This window comes from Atractosteus spatula, chromosome 7 (assembly GCF_055471065.1).
Source record: "Atractosteus spatula isolate fAtrSpa1 chromosome 7, fAtrSpa1.hap1, whole genome shotgun sequence".
NCBI lineage: Eukaryota > Metazoa > Chordata > Actinopteri > Semionotiformes > Lepisosteidae > Atractosteus > Atractosteus spatula.
In genome coordinates this window covers 53584097-53605679 of record NC_142712.1, presented here as the reverse complement: position 1 = coordinate 53605679, position 21583 = coordinate 53584097, and the positions used below count along the sequence as shown (strand labels likewise).

Here is a 21583-nt window from a genome sequence, read left to right as displayed (position 1 = left end):
CATTTTCGATGTTTCAAAAAACAATTTTCAATAACAAAACATGTTTTAACAATAACAATAACATGTTTTTTTAACCGAAAGTTACTAGGTAACACAAAACATGTGAGCTCTGCTATTATTTCAAAAGCTTAAAACTAAAGAAACATTTCCAAAAAAACTCTAAAAATGTGTTTTTACCTGAATGAAGAAGACTTTTCAAAGTCTACATTCATAAGGCCAAGGTTGTTGTGCCCAGTCGGCAGAGATTTGCAATTTTTGTTACACTATGAACAATTTGGCACTAGAGAACCTTGAATTGTGGGACAAACTTCTAAAGCTTATTAATGCACAGAAAAGAAAGTCCATTAAATAGCTTGTAGTTACAGTACATACTGAGCTTCTTGGTGAAAAAGTAAAATATCTATTTCTAAATACCAGGACCAACATACACACTTATTTGCTTATTCTGTATGAAATACAAAGTTGCAAATGCTAAAGTACACTAATCTGGTTTAAAACGTATTATACATATATGTGTGTGTGTGTTTACATTTGTGTTGAGCTAATATTCAAACACACAATGCTTCTCACAGATCAATATGTTGCACAAAATGTGGTTTATTTTACTGAAGTTTGAAAAACAAAACATCTCCGTTTGGTCAACAATATTCTTAGCGTAAGACCCATTCTTGTGCACAGTCTGTATTTTGTGTAAAAAAGGAGGACAACTTACGACAGTGCGAGAAGTCAGAGAAGTGCCATTGAGTTGTGTTTCTTTCACAGCTTTGCTTTCTGTGGTCAACAGAAGGCTTTCTCTTTTACCTGTGCAACCTGTATGAGAGAGACAACAGTGTTACTAGGTGATTATAATACTTCCCTCCCCGACCTCCAGAGAGGAATGAGAGAACAGAGCCACTGACAGTGTTGCGAATTGCCCTTCCATCCTGAGGCGGCAGAATTACTTATCTAACATCTGATGCGTGCCACCTGTCAAACAGATTATACAGGCAGCAAGGCTGTCTCTGAGCACCTCTGTGATAAAGGGAGAATAAAGGAGAATATGCTAGTCTAGGCCAATTCTGGGCCTGGAAGATTCAGTGAAGAACAAATAAAACATAAAAATATTATTTTTCTGTAAAGAAATATTTTTGTATTAACTTTAGAGGATGGTTCATTTATATACATCCACATTTTGTTTTAAAAAAAAAAAGATAAACGTTAATATATACAACCCGGGGACAAATGACATTCCAACATTTCACCCCTTAATCACACTGTAATTTACATTAAAAAAAGTGATGAAGTTCACACCACTTCAGCAGACACTACTGAAACCATAAAATGTATGCAGGACCTCTGTAATGTGTGTAAACGTTGGAGTTTGGGGATGAGGTTTTTCTTTTATGAAGATGAAAGGGTTACGTTATACATAAATACTGCCACCTAGCAGGAGAGATGGAAAAAGATAAGCTCTTTTGATCAAATTCCTTAAAGAAAAGGAGTTTCCTGTAAAATAAGTAGTCTGCTGCCTCAAGGATAACTTGTAAGATTTATCAACAAGATGTATTTATCAGAATTGTAAAGAAAATTAAAGATTTTTTACTGTTGTAAAGTGACAACAGTACATCTTCACCAGAAACATCAGGGGTGGAGTCCATTTCAGTATTTCAATTCTCAAATCCCTCTTTAAAACTAGTTATTGTTTATGTTCATGGGACTGGATCTGGAAGTTGGTTTGTAAAGGGATTTGGAATTTAAAACTGGAAACTTTAACCCTGGAACGCTTAACATAAATTAAAATACTTCAATATTAAAATATGCATTATTATCATGCCACAACATAAGGACAATTTTTGAAACAAAGAAAAATATACAATAATTTAGGCTAATATATTTTCTCATATATACACTCCACTGATGAACATAATAAAATAGTTGCAGATATATGGAGCCAATCTAAAAGGGAAATGGTTAGTTTCACATATAGACATTCTTGGCTAAATGTTTCCAGGCTTGCAAGACCCAAGGGGACATCTTAGTCTGAGAACTCCTACTTGAGAGCTTTCTAGTGCAGTACATGTTCTCTTGGGGTTTAAATAAGCCTTTCAGTGCAAATAGTAGTAGTGCAATTATATGAGCAAAAGGAACGCATTATAGTGTTAGATTAACTTCAAGGATCTTTCAGTCTTTAAGCTTAAACCAGAGAAATAACAACAATTAATTAAAGTCTTTGAATTAGTGTAGTCAAGGCCGACTAACTCAGTTGTACAGTAAATTACAATTCACAACAGGGTTTGTTAAACCACTTGTCAATATTCAGAGCAATAAAAAAGTGCCACTAAAAAAAAACCTCAGGACATGTTTCAACCAAGGTCAATGAAGACTCATTTTTATGGTGACACTTCACAGCAGGAATTTTCTCATGCATCCACCCTAATCTATAGCATTTCTGTGGATCAGTGAGCTCTGAACCATTCAAAGGATCACGGATGATGCTGTGGGGCATCAGTCTTTTGGACAGAAAAGCAGATTCAAAAACCTGCTCCCTCACTTCAGGGGTGATTCGTAAAAGTGTGTGCTGACAGGGCTGAGAGACTAACAGAAATAAGAGAATCTGTCACAGTCATGAAATTGCAGGTGTACTACCTGTTGGGACCTGCAAGCCTCTGAGCCTGAATTGCATTGGAGCACATGACAGCAATAAAATACAATGACAAGTGAGACAGTCTTTATATGGGGACTGAAAGCATAGCCAAGACAGGTTGCAGTAAAGCTAAATATGCTATGAGAACCAGGCCCTGTACGTTATACTGAAAATCATTTCTCCACCAAATCCTTAAAGAAACTGCAAAGCAAGTTTTCACAAGATCCATACATTGAAAGGCTGCCAGCTGAAAGATTATTCTCAATATTTAACTTTTCTCAGATCCTGATATGACTACTGATAATAGCCAGTTATTTTCATTGCAAATCTGCTTTATATGGAATTTACGTAATATTCATTTTGGCTATTTCAAGTTAATAATAACAGTGGCAATTCGAAACATCTCCTTCGTAATCTTTACATAAAGGATTTAAAGTACAGCAGCAGTCGGTTATGCGTTTTCCATTAACCCACTCTATGCAAAGCCCCTTACTGTGAAATGTATTTAGTTGAACTATTGCAATTACTGCTATGAGTTATAAAACAAATTATATTTCTCCCACAGAATACACTTTTATGCTACAACAAGTTTTAATGCAGTCTGCGTACATTCATTACAAGATGTATCACATCTTTGATGCATTCTTACACAGATCCCAGCTGTGGCTATCCTTGCCTACTTGTCAAAAAAGCTTTTGTTTTTTGTCCAGGAATTCTATTTGTATTGATACAATTAGTAAGAAGACTATCTGCTCTCTAGATAAAATAATATTTTTAAATAACTGTCAGTAAAAGGCCAAAGAATTAAAAATGTAAATTGCACAGAAGTTAGGATTTAAAAGTAACAGTACAAAGTCCATCCATAGAATGGTTATGATATTACGAGTACGAAATAATAGAAAATGCTTCTGGGGGCATTATAACTGCTGAATGTTTCTATGACAAAATATTTCCTTACTTTGATGGACTTATTACTTTCAAATCACAGCACCCTGAGCCTTCAAAACTGAAATCCTTTTCACCTTGATATGATAACCAACCTTTCAAATGACCTGACAACAGTTAAAACATCTCAGGGATCTTAATCACGGGCAGTAAAAATGCCAACCCTGGCACCACAGAAAAGCTTTAAGGGTAACAGATGCAAGTGGTGGTCTGGACATTGTTGAACAAGAGTACAGTGCTGATGCAAACACTTCAAGTTGTCTGCACAGCGTCAATCACCCATCAGGGTGAATGTGTCTGGCAAGTATAACTGACTTTTTGAATATTAAGTAAACAGCAGTGAAGGGCTGGGTCTGTATTATTGACAGAGAAGTCCTGCCAACACGCAGTAGGGAAACCTTCTACACAGAAACTTAAAGTGCTTTTTTTTATTCCTGCCAACCACAGGTAATTTTCTGTGTGTATGGGGGGGGCTGTTGAGTGTTGGGGATGCTTCAGATGTAACATTCAATCCCAGTTAAATGAAGTACATTTTACTTTTTATCAGAGTTTAAATAGGAAAATTGATTACAAATAAATGAGAAAAAAAGTGATCAGGCCCTGATACACAAAATACAATCAAACAATGTGAAAATACTTTTTTTTGTTCTTACACATGTTCTTATATCCCTTTAAAAGAGATAATTCTGTAGTACTTCACAAAATGAAAAAGACATTTTAAATGGAATCTGCTGAAGGTTTTATAAGAAACGTATATTTCTGGTTGGACTAAAATAACAGTTCAACATCACCTTTTTTATCCTGAAACTAGTGTAGCAAACTACAATTGCATTCCACTTACATTCATATTAAGGTGGACTGTGTATAAAAAATTACTCCTTTATAAGGCATGTGAATTCCCTCTGGTGCCTCAGTAAGGCAACAGAGACTAAATGCATAAGTCCAGATGTTCCTGGGGTTAGGTTGTCTAGGACAAGAATGTAGACCACAACCCCAAACAACGTCACTCTCATATGAAACCTAACCCTCCATGGTGATGAAGACAAGAGTAGAAGCAGTCTAATCATCCCAGTAATCAAAAACAGAACAAAAGTGGTGGCCCAGTATTATCATTAAAGCATCAAAACCACAAAGGAATATCCTGTAACATGACAAAAGAAAAAAGTAGCTTAACTGAAGGCAAATAGCCTCAACAGACAGCCACTGGGTAATTTGCAAACTATTCCTTTCAACTCCTGTTCAATCAATGGAAAAAGACATTCAAAAATGTCTTGAATCACAGAAATGAATCCTTAGTACAAGAGTATAATTGTGTTTTGTTTGCAATTTAGTGTCTAGAACTGTGCTATTCAAACAAAATTACTGGACAAAGTGCTGTAAAACAATACTGGAACTGAAGGTTAAATATGACTGAAAGAAAAGAATGAAGTTTTTGTTATGCTTTTTGGAAAAGGTGAATTAAAATGAGTTTGAAATAAAAATATTAATAGTGTGTTTACTAGAAATAAATCTAGAACAATTCATTTTGATACTGCACTCAGGTCACGAGAGGAACAGGACTATCTACTACATTAGCTTTGACATTGCAGGAACTAAAATGTTAATCATACCTTGAACTAAGCAGAGTGGGACAGGACTTCATAGCTGTATCTAATATTTTCTGAGGTTGACTAAATTTAACTACCACTCTGCAAACTCTAGTAAAAACGCAGGGCTATTCTAGATTTTTCTTACAGTGATTAGTAACTTAAAATGAGCAAAAATATGCTATGAAACATTACTGACTCACAAACTTTTAATTTTTCAACTTCCTGTTATTTCATTCACATACTGTGTATCAAATAGCTCATCACATGTAACGGAAACACATTCACAAAGTTATTATTAGGAAAATTACAGTCTTTTGTTGCATGTGCACTGAAATTTAATGAATAGACCAGGACATGCATAAATTCCACTGCAAGTCACAGTTGCTTATGTGGCCACTGCTGGAATTAATACAAAATTGACATCTGCAACACATACTTTGAACCAGGCTGCAGACACGGTCTTGTGAAATTCTGTCCAATTTCTCTTTTAAAGCCTACACAAACACATGACTAGTCTCTCAGTTCTAGACAGCACACCTTTCCCAGCTGATCCCTCAAATGTTCAATGGAGTTCAAAAACAGCAACTAGAGCATCCACATGATAACTATTACATTTTCATCTTGTAAGAAAGCTAGTGTTGCAAGGGCAGCAAGATAATGTACATTGTTCTGCTGGAATGTTGTCAAATCAGGATGAGCCCATAGAGTGGACAGCAAGTGAATTCCCAGGATCACATGTAGCACCATGCAGTCAGATTGCCATCAACCAACAACTACAAATGGTAACTGTGGGGACTAGACACTCCTCTCCACACCATCAAACTTGGACTTCCTAAAACCTTGGTCTGCTGTATACAAAATATAACATTTCACTTTGTATGGTCTGCACCACACTTGCCAATGTCGGTAACAGCGGTCTACACAAAATCTTGATTCATCAATAGAGGATTCAACTCCACTGCTGGTGGAGGAGTTGCTTACATCACCTTGCATCAATGTGGCTCAAGGACTATGAATACAAAGACTGGTGAACACCAAAACCCTGTATGGTTGCCTGGCCTGCAAACTAAGATTCTTTAGCCGCCTCCTCAATGCTGAACTGTTGATCATTTCTGATGCAAGACTGGCACTGGTAAAACATTTAATTACCTGTGCCCAATCAGCACTCACCAGTGAGGTGATTTATGCAACATAGCCACTCAAATGTATCACTGTCAGTTATGTATAATTTATTAATCACAATAATGGAAAAAGCATTTAGTCAAAATCCTAAATCTTTTTATTTAAAAACACACATGCACTGAGTCATAAGGATCTTTTAAGGCTCAGCACAAATTCAAATTAAAAATAATCCTCCTCACACATTTTCTGAATTTCATTTTCAAGTGCATATGTTCTAGCACAGTCTTCATGTATAGAGTTGGTGCAGGTTTTTTTTATATGCTTACAGTTCCTCCAGTGAAATACTTAAAAGAAACCCAGATGAAGCATCTGACCATGTGTAGGAGGAAATCTATACAATAACAAAGAAAGCAAGCCCATGCTTTGAATAACTGATGATGATTACTTAAAATTTAAGAACAACAAAATGTGGGCTAGGTTTCTTCACTGCAACTTAAGATTTTGCATCTGAGTGTTTGTAAGATAAAAGATGAAAGAATCTCTGGTAGGAAGGAGTGTTTCCGTTTACCTCCTGTGGGCACACATCTGTCTCTCACCTCCTCTGCAGTCCCCATGGTCAAAGCTAAAGAACATGCAACTCTCAAAGTGAGGAGAGCACCTTAATTAGGGAGCTGATGTGAGAACTATGTTTCAAAAATGTTGAATAGAACGGGGACGGCAAAATTATCAATCCCAGTTTCCTTTTGTTTATCCGAGCACTTCAAAGCAATATATTCACTTTTTTGCTGCAGCTCTACAACATGATCCTCTCATGTATATGCCACGTGCAAATACATTGCATACAAACATGATCTTTAGGCACCAAGAAGTTAGCACTTTGATTTAACGTCTCTTCCTGAAGACGGCACCTCCTAGAGCACACTGTAGATAACTACAATAGGGCATTGGTAAGAGTACCATGTTCTAGTCCAGCAACACCATTTCAAGGAAAACCAGGTTACTACTTAGATCAGACTATATGGTGGTTGTCTCTGGAACTGTGGTCCCCTGCTTTCAGACTACTTGTAAAAACCTAAATTGGTTTTCTTCATTTAATAAAGTTACCATCAGACTGATTCACCTACCTTTATATCAATGTTAATGGTTCTATTTTTTATACATCCATAAAAATATATTTATATACAGCATTTTATATATTCATATAAAAGAAAACTAAAATCCCACCATTTCCTGAAAGAAATGAGGGGGTTTATCTTCCTGAACTTCTTCTTGAACATTTTGACACTTGCATAAATGTATATTAGAATAAACACAATGAGACTGGCTATAATTCAAAGGGGATATCTCCTCACTCATTACTTATCACACATTATATTTTGAAAAACACATTTTAGTAAATTAAATGCAACTTCTATACTTGTTTTTACATAGAACTTTCTCTTGCTAATTTGCTGATTAAATTATAATTAATTGGGGATGTCTCAAAGAAGCAGAAGTCATGACTGATGTTTAATAACATTTAATGAGATAACCCAGCATTATCTTGCATTCCCAAAAAAACAGGTTCTTCAACTCTTCTGAAAAACTGTAATTTTAAAAACAGTCTAAAAAACATAGTTCCCTTTCATTTCAAATCTAGCTGTTAGATATCCTAGTAATATATTCCCTCTCAATTCATTAATTCCAAAAAATCGTTGATCAGATCAAATGGGTCTGAAATACGAATTTAAACAGTGTGATATAAAACCCAGAAAACAGATAAAAATGATTTCTGGTAAAGAAATGCATTACTATTTCTTCACAAATTATATAGGAAAAACATAGGAAGAATAGCAACAACAGAAAAAGGAACAATAACTGTAACAGTTTAATAATGCTAAGTAAAAAAGCTCCCCATCTTATTATCAATTTCATTCACATATTATCCATTGCCCCCTTATTACGGATATCTCCCACCTGCACTAGCCAAGATAAAATACCTAGAGTACAGAAAGTCATGTAATCATCTGAAGTACTGTTTGTAAAATGCAGAGATCAACAAATGATGCACAACACATACAAGTACATACAGTAGACACCTTATTAGTATTCAAGACACTCGTTAACATCCACATATCCTGTCTAATTACAGGGTAACACCATACTGAATGTCCACTGCTTTAGAGATGCTCTGCTCCCCTGTATTTCTAACTCTAATTAGCTCTATCTGTCCATAATCCTCAATCAATGTCAGAGGCTGGCCCGCTCCATGGCAACAGCTGATTTTAGGCAAAGGAAGAGAGGAAAAAAATAAACTTACGAGCATTTCCATGAATCAGTCTAAAATCCCAGCACTGTGGGGAATGAGAACAAGGCATACTACAGGAGAGACAAACACTTAGGGAGAATTTAGGGAGCTTCCCTTTTCCTCACCTCCTCCTCTCCCTCTCCCTCTCTCCCCTGGTGGCAAACATCCAGCTCAGTCTTTCTCCGTCACCTGATCCCTGTTTCAATGTATCAATAATTCAGCTGCCGCTAAAAGCTCCATTATTAAGTAACTTACTGACATGAAGAGGAAGATCAGAAGAAAGGGAGAACAAGCATACAGAGAGAGACGGCAGTGTTGCCGCAGAATCCCATAGAAACATATCAGCTTCCTAATGTTCCTAATGAAGCACTTTAAAGGGTCTGAATCGCCCAGCTGTCTGCTGCTGCACAGCTTATCCTAAGGCAGCCTGTTTTTGCTCTCTGTTAGAAAAAGGCAATCGTTACTCGTGTGCAGAAGAGAGGATCCTTTTGGAATTGACAACCGCTTACAATTCTTTGGACTTAATCCACAAGGTATTTAGGCATTCATTGCATGTCTCCAGATCTTTCATTCTGTCCTATTTTGTGCCTTTTTTTTAAGAACAAGCACGTCTTGGAGAAACATGCTCATGTTTCATAACACTACTTTCCCCTCTTCTTCCATAGCTAAAATGAATCACTGTCTGCTTGCTTGCTTGCTTGCTTGCTTGAATTGTAATTCTTTGCTTCCTTATTTGGGACTCGCTCTTCAATTCTTTTTTTTTCCTCTCTCTGCTTCTGTCTTGTAACTCAGGAACTTTGGAAAATGAATCTTGTGAATGCCCAAAACTACTCACAGCGTTCATCACTACAAAAAATACAAAAGAGGGTACAGGCTGTCAAGGAAGAGAAATCAATCCAATGGAACTGTTTTTGTAAATTGTTCATGCAAAGGAATGTTAACTCTAATCTCTATGAGGTCCAGATATTAAAGCAAGATGAAGAGAAAACAAGCCATTTACAGCGATGTTTTTAAAGTATTACACAATTCCATACAATGTGGAACACAAAACCGTCAAATATTCCACATGACATGCTAATTATTTATTTTTATAGTCTTCATTTCAAATGGTATTTTATTTCAACAAGAAAAAGCCTGCCAAAGGATAAGCCAATAAACCTCTTTTTGAGTTTCAAAAGGATGAGTGTGGGATAACATACCATAATTAGGGTTCAGTCTATGCAGGAATTTTTATACCATCAATACAATCTTAAAATCAATCACATGCTTTTAATGTACTGTATGTGAAAATGTAATGAACTAATTTTAGACAACATTCTGTTCTTTGTAAACAGTTGTGTATTTCCAGTGAGAACTTCCATAAATAATAACTTCCATAATCTATGCCAAAGAAAGAGAATGCATTACTAGCAGTGACGTCCTTCCTAAAGAAGGACATTTAAATTCAAGATACACATATGGAAGGTCTATCCACCAAAGTATGCTTTGTTGATCACATTTATTCAAAAGAAATCAGTCTTTTTTGGCCTTCATGTAAGCTGCTAATAGATACCCCCAAGAACAAAAAGTTTTGTTACACATTGTAAAGAAGCTCGTCCCACATATTTCCATGTGTCCAGATTCCACTAAGGTGTTTGACGAAAATGTACAGATCATTAGCTTTTCTTGATCTTCTCTTTCTGTGGTAAAGACTTCTTAAAAGGATTTTCAATCTCAGTGTTTGCTGTTTTTAATTTTTTTTCTCATTCTAGTCAAAGAGGCTAAAGGTCAAACTGCTTCTGAGCTTTTATCAAGACTGACCAAACACATATATATATAGTCCCCAAAATATCACAAATATATTTTACATGTTTTTCTGAAGAGCAGAATGCAAGCCTCATACTTTGAGAAACAAATACAAACCCAACTACTATTTAGCTCCAATGTTTCACATTTGCTTTGTGAGAACAAATGACTAGCAACTGTATCTAGAAACGAACATTAGAAATATTTGCATTACATATTCTACTGTGAATTCCTTAAAAAAATAACCAAGCCATTGGGTGCAATAATTTCCCTGTACAATTACATCTCAGCCATCTGCCTAGCAGATGGGTATGTTGCCTTGGGTTTCATTGTAAATGCATTGCAGAGCTTGACATGGCGAAAAGGGTCCGATGCCTTCATCAATTAACTAAAACCATTGGTTAAAGATTAATTTGACATGGAGTTAAATTCTTCTTTCTAAAATCCATTAAATTATTTAAAAAATGAAAATCACTCCTGCTATAGAAGTCAAAGTCCGACAAATAGCTCTTATATAAAATATACCAAGCACTGACAATATTTTAATATATTAAAATATCAATGTTTTGGGGCTTATTGCTGAATTGATGTAGTTCCTATCCATAAAAAGGGTGATGAAACTCAAACAAGTCATAAACCAATAAATAATAGTTCTACAATAGAACATTTTCAACATGAACATTTTTTATTTAACAACCAAGGAGTACCAGGAGTAATGGATATTAACAGAGCACATTATATTCAGATTTTCAAGTCTTTTGATAAAGTTCCTCATAGTCATCAATTCTCAAAGTAAAGGTCATGCATGTACTGCCAAAATAAGGGATACACCAACATAGTGACTTAATAGGATGTTGGGCCACCATGTGCCCAACATCAATGTGCCTTGGTACAGATTCCACAAGTGTCCAGAACTCTACTAGAAGGATGTGACACTATTTTTCAACAAACACGTCTATCATTTGTGTTTTGTTAATGGTGGTGGAAAACGCTGTCTGAGGTGCCACTCAGTGTTCAATTGGGTTGAGATCTGGTAACTGGGAAAGCCACTGCATATGGTTTATATCACTTTCATGCTCATCAAACCTTTCGTTAACTGGTGGGGGGCTTTGCAGTCCTGGAAGATTCCATACCTATCAGGATAGAAATGTCTCACCATAGGATAAACATGATCACTCAGAATGGCTTTGTATTTATTGGCATTTACCTTGCCCCAAAAGGGACTGAGTGGACCTTTGCCATGCCAGGAAACTGCACCCCTCAACATAACAGAACTGCTAGTATCCTTCACCGTGGGAAACAAGACTCGATCCTGTAGGCTTCTTTTGGCGTGTGCCACACATGTACTCATCCTCTTGTTGACAACACAGTGAAGGATAATTCATCTGACCATATGGCTTTTTTTGCACTGCTCAGTCAACCACTACCTGTGTAATTTTAAAGGGAGTGGTCAACTGAGCAGTGGAAAAAGTTTTAGGTGTAACAAGGTTTTAATGCACTGCAACCTGACCATATTATCACTTTCTATGAAGTTCTTGATGGACTATACTTGATGAAACTGCCTGCTTATGCCTCCTATTGACATTTGCAGTCATCTGATTCAGAATTGCTCATCTGTTTTGCCTTACAATTCGAACCAATGTACTTCCAGTCCACTGCTGGAAACATGCACATTGAATACACTTAAGAATACAAGAACTATTTAGAGATACCAATTAACTTAGCATGTGTTAGGAAGGTGGTTGGAAAGCATAGCTCTCAGAGTAAAACCACACAGAAAGAACTTATGGACTGCACACGTGAGGTGACCAAGACCATTAAAGTCAGGACCCAGGGTCTCCGAGCCAGCAGCACTAAGAATTTCAGTTCAAGATGGAGAAATGGGTAGAAGTGTGGTGAAATAGACAGAAACAATAGTTTCAGTAAACTTTTCCCAATTATTAGAGCTGTGACACACACGAGATATTCTAGAATTCACAAGAAAACACAAAGCCAAGAAAAAAATCACAAGCGTATGGTAAGAAGTTCAGCCTGTCCGCAAAGATCAAACAGTCAATGCATGGTTGTGCATTATAATGCCAGCATGATTCATCTAAACTTGATCTGAATCTGAGATACATAGCCCTGCTAGAATATCAGTAGAAGTACCTATTCACTGCAACAAAAACGTGCTTGTGGTCAGTCCTTTAGGAACATAAAAAAGGGCAGGCTTGGAGCTTGTTAATTATAAAATCAAATTACCTTTACAAACAAATTTAGGAATTTCCCTCTGTCTTATTCTTTTATACAAGCACAACACCCTCACTTCAGTGCCATGCAGAGTGACATAATAAAATACCGCAAAAGGTCTTTGTTGTTGTTGCAGCTCCTTGCCCTTTGATCAAAAGAAAATCTCTAAGGTTTCTCTTATTCCCAGTGGCTTTTAGTTTGGCACTGAACAAAAAGTATGCAGGAAGGAAAAAAAAGCTGGCAAAACAGTTTCTAATCTGATAAAGGAAAATTGTGGACCTTGCTTTTCATCAGGGGCAGTACTTTCTCAGAAAAAAAACAGTAAGACATTTCTAAAGCACAGTACAAAATTAGGTGCAAGCAATTTAAACTATTATTTGTATGCAACTATAAATTTGTAAATAAAGATTATACAGCAAATAATTGTTTGATAATTCTATGTTATTAAATTATAAAAAACATAAACAGTTGATTTTATAACATATATTTTAATATTTGTGCCTCATCATTTAAATTGACTTACTATTGATAATGATGTTGTAGGTCACAAAATATTGAATGTACTTAAACCCTGTTCATTTTCTTTCCCCCTCCCCAAACCTGAAGTTAGTAAAATGGCAAAATAAGTCTTTACCTCAGGCCAATAATTACAGAACACTGCCAAGCAGGATCCATCATACAGTCTGGTACGCAAACATGTACCTTGAAAAACAAATGCATAATATAAAGAAAATCTTAAACAGGTTTATTTCACCAGTAAAACTGCAATACATATTCCTATACATTTGTTAAATTGATTTATACCAGCCAGAAAGATTTTATTACTAAAACAGTGAGTGAATTCAACATTGCATGTCACTTCAAAAAAGAAGGCATTTCCAGTTAGGATATCAGCCAGCACAGGTGCACATAACCCTATTTATTTTAAACCTTAGGGGTATCTCAATTTATTCAATTTGACTAAAATGCACCTAGAGCATGTCTGTCATAGAGGCAACTTACACAAGGCACTCATATTTGATGCAATTTAACCCACATGTGCTTGGCAATGAAATACAGTCCCTGCTGTGCTGATTTTTAAAATTTCTTTTTTTTGAATGGCCTTGAATAATGTCCATTACATTATGCCCATTTACCTAGCTCCCCTCTAAAGCTCTTAGCTAGAGCCAGTCATACATCTGCTTTTATGGACAAAGCCAATCATTTATTTCAACCCTATTTCACACCGGGGATCTAAAAATCTTGGCAGGACTATCTTTCACCAATAATATTCAAGAGCACAGGACATTATGGCCTTCAGGGCAATCTGTATCTCAAATGGCCTATTGTCTCATAAACTCTCAGATCTATGAGCTTTGAGTAGGGAACATTCTAAAGATGCACAGCAGTAGATTTTAACCCATTCGATTGGGGACCAATACAAACTGTTTTTCTATCTCTGCAATATATTTTCCTTTGCAAACAAGTATAGCAAATTTGTCAGTGACTATTTTGCAGCAACATATGCTTTTAAAATTCAGATATATTGAATTGGCATGTACAAAGAATTACAATGTTGCCAGACCAATAACAATTAGCAAGACAATTACAACAATAACTTCTATTTAAGAGAGATCACATATTGGGCATCTAGCTCTCTTGAGTTTCCTCTCACATCCCCTCGCAGGAATGATAACACTTGTGATTCTGGCAGCTGTGTGAATTCTGGGATTATATTATTTTTAAGGACAAATGTTTAATTCCAGAGTATTCTTAAAATGTAGCAGAAAGTGCGTGTCTGTGCTTTTCCCTGCTGGCAGTGCAAGTACAACTTGTTCTGTCCATTTTGCCATGTCTGCCTGTGTTTCCCAGTTACTATGGCCACTATACTACTATAGTCACTAAACTACTACTTTCTCAGTCTGTTTCTCTTTGTTGCTTCTTACTCTGGTGAGATACTGAGCCAGGCTATACTGTCTGTTAAGGGCCAGGAACATTCCGATTTCTGCACTTACAGTATGTGTCTCAATGAATGAGGTACTTTAGTGCTGTATTGTGGTTTACTTTTATTAGTGCTTTTTTGGCTGTGCTGTCCTGAGACTGGTTGGTGTCATTTTGTCTCTGCAGAGTGATCTTCAGGACTGCTGCTGATGATGATCTTCTCTGGGATCAGGGCTTGGAATTCGGAAACAACCCTTATATGATAGTAGTGGCAGTGTCTGTTGTACATTAAATAGCCCCCGAATAAAGTATATTGAATTGTATATTGTGCCATAAGAACATTTATAATGGCTTCTGTGAGTATGAATGAATGGCTTCTTCTGTAATTGCTGCAGAAACATATTAAGAGACATTCACTAAAAGCAACATTTCCTGACAACACTTTAAACTTATTTTTTTTAATGTGTTAATGCCATACCAAGAGGTTATGGCAGGCCATGAGGTGGAATATTTGCTTTCAGATATACAAGTTAAAATGTAAAAGTTAAAATTGTTAGTAAGAACATTTATAGGCAAAATTACTACCTAATTCAATGTTTTAAACTAGTATTCTAGTTTCATATATAATTAATGTTATACATTATGTTGCTATTTGAATTGATAAGGTTTTTTGTTTATATATATGGATCAGAAGGGGCTAGGAAAATGTCTTTTGTGTGAATTATTATTATCACACTACACAGAGAATGTTAGACAAAATTAGTTTCTGGCACTAAAATTAAAATGTTGATGACAAAAAAATATTTGTGAAATTTCAGTTGCTCACCTAAACCCCTATAACACCTCGTTCGTTTCAATCTGTCTCTGAGAGGTTGAAAGCTGAAAGAGCTTTATTTATACCAATTATGGAGAACCATAACAAATTACTAGGAAGAGTTCCATTTATACCATTTGGATTGATAAAAATAATGAAAAAAGAAATTACAGTTTTAAAAAGAGGCTATTAAATGAATAGACTAGTCCAGGACAGAGAGGTCCACTAGACAGGAACCCACAGGGCATACAGTCTAGTTAATATTTTGAGCTTATTAAGGATTCTGGTGCTGTAGCCTAGGTATGTTAGTGGCAGTGAGCTCCCAGTTATTTGTATGCAGCAGGTCTTGCAATCTGTGCCCTAAAAAGCCCTTTTAACCAAGCTCTACTTGAGGAGAATTGTTCTAACTCAGATCTTCACTGCATCACCAAGTGCAGGATTCAGCAGTGCACAGAATGCTAATATGTCTGCTGTTGCTTGGGCTTTTTGGAAGTGTCTGAAAAATTCAACAAATAACGGTGCTGTCCTTCCTATGCACACAATTAGTTAAGAGGTACAAAACAAACAAGAAAACCACAAAACATTCTTTGAAAATGTGGAAATTAAATGTTCTAAAAGTGTGCATGCATTGTACCTCTCAATGTTTTCAATCACAGATTTGTAAATATTAAACACTTAAGTGCAAGAAACCTGTTATTCATGATCTCCCACTGGGAATATCACAGTATTCCAAAATTTGCCTCGGGTAAATTTGCCTCGGGTGCCAAAGACTTAAAAGTTTTAAGATCCAACAGTTTTACCTTTAAAATCTAATGTTGTGAAGTTATTTGAAAAGGCTAAATAAGTGTTAATCGTATTTAAGTGTTCTTGCATACTAATACTTTTAGCAAAAACACTAGGTAGTTAACAACATTTTTTTTAATTGAAAAATAGTCTCACATCTGTGTACCCTTATAAGCTGTACTATGTCAATGTTCCCTTTCAGCAAGGTCAGCGAACAGTCTGTACTGGTTATTGAAGACTGTCTTCTTCTGCACTTGTTCTTTCTTGACCTCTTGCAAGCTTTCTCCTTATTAAACATAGATCCAGTGTCCAGAAAGCAAAACATTTGCTTGATCTCTTCCCATTGATGCCAATCTTCCAGGCTTCTCTATTGCCAAGCTTCAGGAGATCTGTGAATGATGTTCAAGTTGTCAAATTTCACACTGAAAAAATTATACTGCTTCAACAGCTGATAGACCCCAAAAAGAGAAAAATAGCTGAGCAGTTAGCTGCCTGTTATTAACAACACAATTTTATAAATAGTGTAGAAATTCACTGCAGTGACCTAATGAATAATGCACTAAAGCTTTAATGAAATGTGCTGTCTTAAAGGGGAACTTCAATGCTATTTTTATATTTTGGGGTTAGAAAGAATCTACATTGATGAATGTGTTTCAAACCATGATAAAGTAAAATATACACAGTAAATTGTAAAACTTCCAATTTACATCACACAATAGACAAAATTCCCAGGTATGTGCAGTGCCATGTGTTGCGATTCAGAACGAGGCAACAAAACATCCAGTGAGGTGATGCAGCCTCATGACACTGTGAAGAAGCAGGCTTGCGAATATATCTCTTTTAATCCAACAGAAATATTTATACTTTTTAACTCTGTATGCAGATCACATTGGAACATTTCTGCATTGAAATGTCATCTGCATGACCTCTACTTATTCACTCGTACATCACATTACATTAGTCATTATGGTGACTTGTGAGCAGGAAGGGCTGCATCACGTTGCAACTCGTGGGAATTCAAATGCGAGCTTCTGACAACATGGCGACTCATAGTACTTTCACAAAGTTCACGATTCTGTGCTTCATTTGAAATTTGTAATTTTTTTTCTATAACATTAATTAATTTTGTTACCAAGATTTAATAACCAGTATGAGAAATTGGAACTACAGTTCTCCTTAAAAAAATAAGCATAAAAATAAAGCTGGGTAAGGAATTAAACTAAACTTTCAATAACACTGACATTACCAAGTTTGAGCCACAGAAGTACCCATTAGAAATCAATCGAATATCAATTGATCAACTTCAACTGTAAGGTGATTTAAGTTAGAATGTGGCTTAGTATAATTTTATGCCACTAACTCCTCCTGTCTGCTTTTGCAAGGCCATTTATCATTTTGACATCAGATTATATTATAAACTATTAGTTTTAAGAAGCAGAAAATGGGTAGGGCTTAGCATTATCTCTTTAATAAATCACTGTTTAATTAATAAACCTTCACCCTTTAAAATGAACATTCACACACAGTGTCATTTTTCACAAACTGATAAGAGCCCTCTGCACTCTTTGAAATAACAGAAACATACGTTGGACATCCCTGGTACAGAGAAATCATAGAGTAATATTTCAAACACAGCTTGTGCTCTATTAAAAAGTAAAAGCTTCAGATCTGCCTAACTAAATATATGTACATTAATACAGACACAGTATCCTTTAAATATTAAAAGCAGAATTATTTGATGTCTTCAACCAAAACCATAAAAAACTACAACTAGACTAATATGGCGCAAAAGAGGAGATTCCATATCATAGAGAGGTGGATCAAGGCTTTTAAAGTGGAGCACAGGAGTAGAGAAACAATGAAAAACACTGCACTGTAAATGCAAGAGTGCCTTAGCTGAAACTGCTGCAAAAAGACAGAACACAGGAGGATGCTGTACATCAAATTATTCTGCTTCACTAACTAAAATACAGTTGAAGGGACATTATACCTTCATTGATTTCAAGCATATAGACATACTAAACGTATGTGCTAGAAAATACAACGATTTAAAAGGTCCTGCAGAGAAAATATTAAACAGCTAATTTAAAACTGAAGCTGTTCTTCCACAGTACAGCTTCCGGAGAAATATTATCAGTTTTCTTTTATTGCTGCCTGGATGTACAGAAATAATGTCAAAATCTGAAAATTGCTCAATACCACCATACATAAACAAAATCTGTTGTGTTTGGTCCAAAGTATATCAGCAACCTTACTAGGATACTTAAAACTAATATGCACAGGTAATGAAAAAGACTGTTAAAATACATCAAATAATATGATACACAGCATAAAAAGATGGAAGTTTTGACACAGTGGTTTAATTATTAACTTTCCCTAAACAGATCTTCAGACACAGTTAAGAGTTAGGAAGTAAAAAAAGATAAGAGGTTGAACAAGGTCACAGCTACCTTTGAGCAGAAGTCTGAAATGTCATAAAGAAAGTGAAGTTGTGTTTGTTCCAAACTACTCTTCCAATATATTCTAATTAAGTATTTTGCAACAATGTTCCACATAACAGTAAGAGACAACAGCACACTGCAGCACAAAGAGTACTGGTTTTAAAGTAAACTGGTTTTAAAGTAAACAGAACAATTAAAAAAATAACTTTTTACACAATTACAAAAAGATTGTGGAGTCCACAGACAATCTAATCATTCGGTTAATTATAATGTCTCTTGATAAGGTAATGTGATTTACAACATCACCTTGAAGATAACTACCTGTTACAACAAAAAAAAAAGATAAAACAAGGGGAACAAAGCTTGAATAATGAGGGAGAGTTTTTTTAGCGTAAATGTCTTCTCTTGATATTGATTTGAACTATTTCATATAGATTTTCTTTAAGTGTAAAAAAGATGAGAGGGTTATTATTTTGGCTGTGGGGCTAACAAGATCCATTTTAGTTGTATTCATAGGTAACCTTTATATCTAGAAGATGACACTTAAAATAGGTATATATATTATTTAATTAGAAATGGTAAAAAATTACATTTATATTTTAGTATCAAGTGTAAAAAATGGACTAAAGAGAGGGCACATATTTATTTCTTAACCTTTTTCTATATTTTAACTAAAATAGCAACTATATGACAGATAAGGCTCATTGATTACATCTGCAGGGTGTCAGTGGTTAAAATATAATCAGGCCTAAGCTAATACAGGAGCTCCTGTATATTGGTTATTGAAAGGTATGCTTTGAAGATTAAGATTAAAAAGGTCAGATACTATACATGACAAGAGTCAGACAGTTTTGCACACAGTGTTGACGCTGTCATTTGGCCCGAGAAGCAGTTGAGATTTTATTATCCAGGCTTGCTCTGTAAACAGGTGGGGTTTGGAACCATGTGCCAGCCACCATTCTAGCCACAAACCATGTGAAGCTCCTCACAGCAGCTGGAGGCGGCTAGCACCACAGAACAGAGCGACTGCACGTGTATGTGATTACATGTGCAAAGAGGTGGGAAATCTGTTTTCACACAGCCCACAGTGCTACTTTAAGACTCATCTTGTGTCTAGAAAGTTGGCCTTCTTAAAATAAGCAACTATATTCTCCTTATGTTTAAATATGTTTTGTCGCCATTTCTGTCTACTCTGAAATTTTAATTGTTTATATAATTTTTTTAAAGAGTTAAACCTTTCTTATATAATTTAAAAGCTTCTAATAAGTGTTAATGATTAGAACGTAAAAAAAACTGGAATTAACTTATCCTACTCAGTAGTACGGCTTCTAAAAAAAAGATGTCAGGTTTCACTTGTACTTAGGAGATGGCATTCTAGTCACCTTCTGTTGCTTTGGAGGAATTAAGAATTAAGTTCTTCAAAGAAACCAATATATTTACGATCGCAAACCAGATAACATTGTGAAAAAAGGTCCATGTTCCTCCAAGGAGGACCTGTTGGTTATGAAATATTGAAATTATGTTTGAGCCTGTCTGGAACATTACAAATGCAAGCCTTAAAAAGTGTTCTTGCTTTAGAATGAGGAAGAATTTTTTTAAAACATTTGTAGTAAACCAAAAAAGAAAACGAATTTCAAAGGTAATAGCTAGCACTCCAACTGCACATAAATAAGGAAAGGCGGACAGTTTGCTTTGCATCAAAATACTGCATAATGAGGCATCAGACATCAGCAGCTGTCAAGATCAAAGCACGCTACATCTCAGAAAGAAAAGGTCTGCTTTATGATACATGACCTGCACCCCATTATCTCAGTCTAATATTGGTGATACAGGCTCAATTTGTTGCCATAAAAAGAAATATGTCTGATTCATCACTGGTGGATTATGTAGCAGTAATAAAGACTCCTGTCACTTTCATTCTGAATTTACAATTCATTTACAGCACCTAAGCCACCCAGAGAATACCCCACAGCCCAAGCGTGTGTTTCTTTTCTTCTCTTTTCAGCATGGAATAAACTTTTACTTGTTCCTTTGCAACCATAATTACATGATTTTCCTCTTTTGGCAAACAATGGGAAAAAATGTATTTTTTTTAAAGAAAGAAACTGATAAAAAGTCCAATATACAGTAACAGCACATCCTAATACCTGATATTTAGAAGAGGGAAACTAAACATTTTCAAGACAACAAGGCGAAGTAGCTATTTTGTTTTTGCATGCCATGCACATACATACCACAAACCCCATGGATGTATCTGATGCTGGATTAAATCTTGGACTAATTCTGCCAGTTTTGCAGTATTAGCTTTAAATTATGAGCTGTTTGTGATGAAGATAATAAATCTCTCTCCTTAGGATGGCTTTATCCTGTATTGATAACTTCTCTTTGAATAATTAAATTGCTACTTGAAACCTAAATAAGCTGATAAACAAAGGCAAAATTCAAGATATAAAGCAACTCAAACTTCAGTTAAATCTGTCAAAGGCATCATGCTGTAAAATAAATATTACTTTTGACTTAGCACCTACCCGATAACTGTCTCACAGGAAGGAACTCAGCCTAAACATATAATGGAGTTTATCACATGACCTCTATCCATGGACTGAGAAGAGGCATTTTTCCTTTATTGCACTGGCTAAGTTCCATGTTTGCTGAAACTGAGAGGTACATTTTATTGGAAAGGCTCTATGTAGTACTTCTCTATACACCTCTTGTACCATGTCTCCTCTTAAATAAAAAAAAAAGCTACACAGTCTATTCTGTCTGTACTACCAGACTCAACTGGGACTGTGAGCACCAGGCCAGATGAAAAAAAAAATCCTGGCCAATGACACATTTCTTTCACCTTGGAAAATATTAGGAGAATGGAGTTTTAATGAGGCTTCCAGAGCACTGGACACATGAGTAAAGGAAAAAGTAGCAGATTCTGGTACTGAGCTTTCTAGCTGAATACCACACTCAAGCAGCACCAGTCTCGAGCTTTCAATAGGCTCTCTCCCTTCAACAAAAGGATGTTCAAGCCATATTACATAATCCAAACAAAAC

General features: G+C 35.7%; 1 protein-coding gene across 1 annotated transcript in view; it reads right to left on the bottom strand.

The window, feature by feature from the left end:
- Positions 1-21583, bottom strand: part of peak1 (pseudopodium-enriched atypical kinase 1) — a 130175-nt gene that overhangs the window by 65505 nt on the left and 43087 nt on the right. Inside the window, exon 3 of the mRNA XM_088920906.1 lies at positions 713-810. The gene's annotated coding sequence lies outside the window, so the exon portion shown is untranslated. The remainder of the gene's footprint in view (positions 1-712; positions 811-21583) is intronic.